Source organism: Pogona vitticeps, chromosome 7 (genome assembly GCF_051106095.1).
Source record: "Pogona vitticeps strain Pit_001003342236 chromosome 7, PviZW2.1, whole genome shotgun sequence".
Classification (NCBI taxonomy): domain Eukaryota; kingdom Metazoa; phylum Chordata; class Lepidosauria; order Squamata; family Agamidae; genus Pogona; species Pogona vitticeps.
In genome coordinates this window covers 20,257,808-20,265,682 of record NC_135789.1, presented here as the reverse complement: position 1 = coordinate 20,265,682, position 7,875 = coordinate 20,257,808, and the positions used below count along the sequence as shown (strand labels likewise).

General features: G+C 46.4%; 1 protein-coding gene across 1 annotated transcript in view; it reads left to right on the top strand.

Annotated features, from left to right (window-relative positions):
* Nucleotides 1–308: 308 nt before the first annotated feature.
* LOC144583991 (uncharacterized) overlaps nt 309–7,875 on the top strand; it is a 484,560-nt gene continuing 476,993 nt past the window's right edge. The window contains exon 1 of the mRNA XM_078378901.1: nt 309–487. The gene's annotated coding sequence lies outside the window, so the exon portion shown is untranslated. The remainder of the gene's footprint in view (nt 488–7,875) is intronic.

Genomic DNA, 7,875 nt, shown 5'->3' with positions numbered 1-7,875 from the left:
GGTACCAGCATGTAAAGTTAAAGGCTTTTAACTTGTGATACCTCATAATGGCACCACTGGATCCTGCGGCACAACGTAGGGCTGTGGCTCTTCATGGTCACAGAGCAGTACGACAGTGAAACCAGTTACCTTGGGAGGCGTTGAGCGCTCCAACACTGGGGGCATTCAAGAAAAACTTAAGATAATCCCCTGGCAGAGATGCTTGGATGGTATTCCTGCCTTGAGCAGGGGGTTGGACTTGATGGCCTCGGAGGCATCTTCCAACTTCACTTTTCTATAATTCCCATGATTCTATGATAGCAGTGAATGGCCCCAGGTGTCAGAGACGGTGTGCCTGTGGACGCCAGTTGCTGGGAGTCACTGGTGTGGTTGAGGTGGTGGTGATGTGTTCACGCCTTGCCTGGAGACGTCCCGCGAGCATCCGGGCAGCCATCGTCCGAGCTGGGTTGAAGAGGCTTTGTTTCGATCGAGGAGGATTGTTTGTAGAGTTCTCGGGGTATCTGTTCTGGGACCTTCATTTCCCCAGCAGAGCACCTCGGAGCTGTAGCATGGCCAGGTGGGCCACACCGTAGCCACGGACGATACCCATGGCCCCAGAAAGCCAATAAACCGAGACGATCAGAAAAAAGAAACTGCTCGTGATCTCTCCGACCCGGGAGAAAAGGTTGGAGGCGGTTGTCGCCTCGGAGACGTTTGGTGAAGCCCTCTGGCCTGGTCCGTCGGCAGAGCCGCCTGGAGAGGCCATTTCTGCCACGCTCCAGCCGTCGTCCTTGCCCCCTCGCTCTGCTGTGTTCGTGGTGCGGTGCGGCCATGGGCCGCTCTTCTGGCGGAATTAGAAAAATGGCTCCGTCTCCCGTTTCCCTCTGCCTTCCCCACCGTTGCCTTCCCTGCCCAGTGAAAAGGAGGTAGGTAATAAATTAGTGTCTCTCGGTTGTTCTGGGTCCTGATCCAGATGATGGATCGATGAGGGTGTCTTACACGTGGACGTGTGCCCTTGAAATCGGGTGTCTCCTCTGATCCCCACACTGTCGCTGCCCTTGTTCATGTGAAGTCCCGTTTGTGCCACCTAATTCACCATTCGGTGAAGGGATGGAGCAAAACATTATTGATTAGCCACTTCCAGAGGACGCTCATCAGGTGATTTATTTGATAGACTCCCCTCCCCCCCCCACGCCTCCATAGGTAGCAATTTGGTCACCTTCACAAGGGCATTGGCAGAAGGAAAACTGGCTTCCCAGTGCTTGAAAAGGACCTCTCTTCTCCCCCCCTCCCCGCAGCAGTTAAATGGTCAAGTTCAAGTTTATTGTATTAGCTAAAAATTGTCACAATTGTTTAAAATACAAATATGATCAAATAAAATCATGATTTTAAAAACATGTTAAATGGGCTACATGTACTTCAGCCTGTTCCTGGAAAGGTGTTAAAGAAATTCTCCTCCCCCTCCCCCTCCCCCCCCCAAAAAAAAGGTGTTTAAAAAGAGTGACAACAAAAAGCCAACACGATGCTGTTTCAGCCCAAGTACACGGCTGGGGCCTGCCTTTGGCAGGTTGTAAAAAAATGGTTCGGTTGGTATGTTCCGAAGACAGACATGTTCCAAGGTGATAGCCACCTGCTTGTTATATGAATGAATGAATGAATGAATGAATGAATGAATGAATGAATGAATGAATGAATGAATGAATGAATGAATGAATGAATGAATAAGGGGAAACAAACTTTCCTAAGGTTGTTGTGGGTTTTTCGGGCTTCTTGGCCGTGTTCTGAAAGTGGTTCTTCATAACGTTTCGCCGGTCTCTGTGGCCGGCATCTTCAGAGGACAGCAAACTGTGCTCTGGGTAGGCTTGAGAGTGGATGGAGTATTTGTGGTTGTGAGAAGGCTAGTTTGTGAGGTAGGCTATTGTCCTAATCAGGAGATGGTTGATTAATGTGTTTTGTTGTGGATGTATTGTTTTGATAAGGAGGGGAGATTATCTGTCCCTGTGGTTGATGGGTGTCATTAGCTGGTCTTTTGTGTGGAGTAATCCCCTGACCTTGTGGCTGGGTAGAGTTCGTTGACCTTTTGCACTCTGTGTTTTTGAGAGCTGGGAGCCAGGTTTTGTTGAGTTTCAGACATTCCTCCTTCCGGTTGAATTTTTGTTGATGCTTGTGGATTTCAATGGCTTCCCTGTGCAGTCTGACGTAATGATTGCTGGTGTTGTCCAGTATTTCAGTATTTTGAAATAGAATTTCATCTCCAGTTTGTTTTATGGCATGTTCAGCTACTGCAGATTTTTCTGGTTGTTTTAGTCTGCAGTGTCTCTCATGTTCTTTGATTCTGGTGTGGATGCTTCGTTTTGTGGTTCCAATGTATACCTGGCCACAACTGCAAGGTATCCGGTATACTCCTGCAGTGGTGAGGGGGTCCCTTCTGTCCTTTGCTGACCATAACATTTGTTGTATTTTTGTGGTGGGCTTCAATACTGTTTGTAAGTTGTGTTTTTCCAGAAGTTTCCCTTGTGGTTTCCTCAAAGAGACCGACGTCCTGGACACGATGTGGTCCTTCGGCCTGGCATTCAGTCGGGCCTTCGATACAGCCTTCCATGGTTTGATCCGTGCTTTAGTTATTAATCTGTTAACCTCATACCAATGTTTTATTGCTAATCTCGGCTCCTTCTCAGCTTTTGCCCTCCGAAGGCCATACCTGCATTTCCTGGCTCCTTGTCTGTCCTCCTCCTTGGTGGCCCGGCCTTCTTTCCACCTCCTATACGTGTCCTTTTTTGTTTTTAGCCCCTCCCCAAGCTTTTTGTGAAGCCCCACCTTTTCTTTCTTGTTGGAATTGTTTGGTTCTCTAGTTTCTCTCTCCGCCTTTTGCAGAGGAAAATGATCAGCCACACAAAGCCAGTAATTTCTTGGAAGGGCCAGCCTTGGCAGAATTGGCCTCCCAACCGATATCAGGATTATCAAACACTCCCATCACTAACGACTACATTGCGTCTCTTTGAAATGCTTGCATTTTGCTTTCTACGATTTCATCTACTACATCATCTTCTGGATTGGGTGGCTGATAGAACACTCTTTTTATCTTTTTTTGCTTGGAGGCTCTCAGTGGGAGAACCAAGATCATCCTCCAGTATTTCAGCGGAGGAAGATGTATTTTGGACATACAGTATATCACAAAAGGGATGATACGCCCTCACGTTTCATAAATATTTTAGTCTATCTTTTCATGCGACAACACTGAAGAAATGGCACTCGGCTACAAGGTAAAACAGTGAGTATACAGCTTGTATAACATTGTCAATGTGCTGTCCCCTCAAAGTAACGCAACACACAGCCATTCATGTCTAAGCCGCTGACAACAAAAGTGAGCACACCCCTAAGTGACCATGTCCAAACAGGGCACAAAGTGTCAATATTTTGTGTTGTTCGTCGTTTAGTCGTTTAGTTGTGTCCGACTCTTCGTGACCCCATGGACCAGAGCACGCCAGGCCCTCCTATCTTCCACTGCCTCCCGGAGTTGTGTCAAATTCATGTTAGTTGCTTCGCAGACACTGTCCAGCCATCTCATCCTCTGTCGTCCCCTTCTCCTCTTGCCATCACACTTTCCTAACATCAAGGTCTTTTCCAAGGAGTCTTCTCTTCTAATGAGATGGCCAAAGTACTGGAGCCTCAGCTTCAGGATCTGTCCTTCCAGTGAGCACTCAGGGTTGATTTCCATCACAATGGATAGATTTGTTCTCCTTGCAGTCCAGGGGACTCTCAAGACCCTCCTCCAGCACCACAATTCAAAGGCATCAATTCTTCGGCGGTCTGCTTTCTTTATGGTCCAGCTCTCACTTCCATACATCACGACAGGAAAAACCATAGCTTTGACTATTCGGACTTTTGTTGGCAAGGTGATGTCTCTGCTTTTTAAGATGCTGTCAAGGTTTGTCATCGCTTTCCTCCCAAGAAGCAGGCGTCTTTTAATTTCGGGGCTGCTGTCTCCATCTGCAGTGATCATAAAGGTAAAGGTAAAGGTTCCCCTTGACAATTTTTGTCCAGTCGTGTTCGACTCTAGGGGGCGGTGCTCATCCCCGTTTCCAAGCCATAGAACCAGCGTTTGTCCGAAGACAATCTTTCCGTGGTCACATGGCCAGTGCGCCTTAGACACGGAACGCTGTTACCTTCCCACCGAAGTGGTCCCTATTTATCTACTTGTATTTGCATGCTTTTGAACCGTTAGGTTGGTGGGAGCTGGGACAAGCGACGGGAGCTCACTCCATTGCGTGGATTCGATCTTATGACTGCTGGTCTTCTGACCCTGCAGCATAGGCTTCTGCAGTTTAGCCCGCAGCGCCACCACATCCCTTAGCAGTGATCATGGAGCCCAAGAAAATAAAATTTGTCACTGCCTCCATGTCTTCCCCTTCTATTTCCCAGGAGGTAATGGAACCAGTGGCCATGATCTTAGTTTTTTTTAATGTTGAGTTTCAGGCCATTTTTTGCACTCTCCTCTTTCACCCTCATTACAAGGTTCTTTAATTCCTCCTCACTTTCTGCCATCAGAGTGGTATCATCTGCTTATCAGAGGTTGTTGATATTTCTTCTGGCAATCTTAATTCCGGTTTGGGATTCCTCCAGTCCAGCCTTCCGCATGATATATTCTGCATATAAGTTAAATAAGCTGGGGAACAATATACAGCCTTGTCGTACTCCTTTCCCAATTTTGAACCAATCAGTTGTTCCATATCCAGTTCTAACTTTTGCTTCCTGTCCCACATATAGGTTTCTCAGGAGATAGATAAGGTGGTCAGGCACTCCCATTTCTTTAAGGACTTGCCATAGTTTGCTGTGGTCCACACAGTCAAAGGCTTTTGCATAGTCAATGAAGCAGAAGTAGAGGTTTTTCTGGAACTCTCTGGCGTTCTCCATAATCCAGCGCATGTTAGCAATTTGGTCTCTAGTTCCTCTGCCCCTTCGGAATCCAGCTTGTACTTCTGGGAGTTCTCGGTCCACATACTGATGAAGCATACCTTGGAGGATTTTGAGCATAACCTTGCTAGTGTGTGAAATGAGTGCAATTGTACGGTAGTTGGAGTATTCTTTGGCACTGCCTGTGATGAGATGTGTTTTTATGGGTAAGCCTGTCTCAATAGAATCAATTTTAAATTAGGATTTCTGTGTAGTTTCTGAGATGAGCCACCGTGGCTATCTTTTATCTAGCTGCTAAGGAGAAACATTCCTGGTAGCCAAAGCATTTCTGTAGCTCTCATGGGAATATGGGGCGTGACCTGTCCAGAAGTTTCTGGCCCTTGTGTACTCTGGGAGGAAGAAGCGATGGAGGAGAGAAAGTAGTGTGTGTTCCATCATGGATTACAAATAGTTTCCTCTGCCATGGACTGAGGGGAAACACCTGGATTGCATCTACAACAGCTTGTGAACCCAGGACACGTGAGATGGACTGTTACCCTTTATATTAGTTAGCATAGTTTCATTTCTTTATTTTTCTAGCTGGAGTGGGGGAGGAATTATCTGTGCCTTGTATTGAAAATGTACCAACTAAATATTTGGTTTCTTTACTTTAACAACTTTTATTAATAAAACAGTAATGACTGATTTCTATCTAGAAGCATTGTTTCTTGTTCAGACTAGCTGAGGAATATTAATTGGCCTTATATGTTCGCTACCAAAGATTTCTAGAGCCCAGATTAATCTGAGTATATCTCATGGTTATGTCTGTGTTGGCTATTTGGCTTATTAAAGGAGTGTGGCTTTTGGAGAAGAAGGAATAGACAAGACCCGGCTGAGATCCCCTGGGCTCTACTCAGCAGTATTGTGGTTTGTCTGTCTTTCGGATCCATCCCATTCTCCGGAACCCCGCGAACGTCTCCTTGGAGATATGGGCGGTGTTTTCACACTGCCTTTCTTTGGGATTGGGATGTAGACTGATCTTTTCCAATCCTCTGGCCACTGTTGAGTTTTCCAAACTTGCTGGCATATTGAATGTAGCACTTTAACAGCATCATCTTTTAAGATTTTAAGTAGTTCAACTGGAATGTCATCACCTCCACTGGCCTTGTTGTTAGCCAGGCTTTCTAAGGCCCACCTGACTTCACTCTCCAGGATGTCTGGCTCAAGGTCAGCAACTACATTGTCTGGGTTGTCCGGGATATCCAAATCTTTCTGATATAATTCCTCTGTGTATTCTTGCCACCTCTTCTTGACGTCTTCTGCTTCTGTTAGGTCCCTCCCATTTTTGTTTTTTATCATGTTCATCTTTGCGCAAAATGTTCCTCTAATATCTCCAATTTTCCTGAACAGATCTCTGGTTTTTCCTTTTCTGTTATTTTCCTCTATTTCTTTGCATTGTTCATTTAAGAAGGCCCTCTTGTCTCTCCTTGCTATTCTTTGGAAGTCTGCATTCAATTTTCTGTAACTTTCCCTATCTCCCTTGCATTTTGTTTCCCTTCTCCTCTCTGCTATTTCTAAGGCCTCGTTGGACAGCCACTTTGCTTTCTTGCGTTTCCTTTTCTTTGGGATGGTTTTTGTTGCTGCCTCCTGTACAGTGTTACTTGCCTCCATCCATAGTTCTTCAGGCACTCTGTCCACCAAATTGAGTTCCTCAAATCTGTTCTTCACTTCCACTGTGTATTCATAAGGGATGTGGTTTAGATTATACCTGACTAGCCCAGTGGTTTTTCCTACTCTCTTCAGTTTAAGCTTGAATTTTGCCATGAGAAGCTGATGATCAGAGCCACAATCAGCTCCAGGTCTTGTTTTTGCTGACTGTATGGAGCTTCTCCATCTTTGGCTGCAGAGAACATAACCGATCTCATTTCGGTATTGCCCATCTGGTGATTTCCATGTGTAGAGTCGCCTCTTGTGTTGTTGGAAAAGTGTGTTTTTGATGACCAGCTTGTTCTCTTCACAAAACTCTATTAGCCTTTGTCCTGCTTCGTTCTGAACTCCAAGGCCAAACTTCCCTGTTGTTCCTTTTATCTCTTGGCTCCCTACTTAACATTCCAGTCCCCTAGAATGAGAAGAACATCTTTCTTTGGTGTCAGTTCTAGAAGGTGTTGTAGGTCTTCATAGAATTGTTCAATTTCAGTCACAAAATATTTTGTGTGGCCACCCTTCTTTTCCAGCCTTGCCTTAACCCTCCTGGGCATAGAGTTCCCCAGAGCTTCACAGGTTGCCACTGGTGTCTTCTTCCACTCCTCCAGGACGATATCGCAGAGCTGGTGGGTGTTAGAGACCTTGTGCGCCTCCACCTTCCATTTGAGGATGCCCCACAGATGCTCAATAGGGTTGAGGTCTGGAGACCTGCTTGGCCAGTCCATCATCACCTTTACCCTCAGCTTCTTTAGCAAGGCAGTAGTCATTTGGGAGGTGCGTTTGGGGTCATTATCATGTTGGAATACTGCCCTGCGGGAATCATGCTCTGCTTCAGTAGGTCACAGGGCATGTTGGCATTCATGGTTCCCTCAATGAACTGTAGCTCCCCAGTGCCGGCAGCACTCATGCAGCCCCAGACCACGACACTCCCACCACCATACTTGACTGTAGGCAGGAAACACTTGTCCTTGTACTCCTCACCTGGTTGCCGCCACACACGCTTGACACCATCTGAACCAAATAAGTTTATCTTGGTCTCATCGGACCACAGGACATGGTTCCAGAAATCCATGTCCTTAGTCTGCTTGTCTGCAGCAAACTGTAGGTGGGCTTTCTTGTGCATCATCTTTAGAAGAGGCATCCTTCTGGGACGACAGCCCTGGAGACCAATTTGAGGCCATGTGCAGCGTATGGTCTGAGCACTTGACAGGCTGATCCCCCACCCCACCCCTACAACCACTGCAGCAATGCTGGCAGCATTCATATGTCTGTTTCCCAAAGCCAGGCTCTGGATAGGAT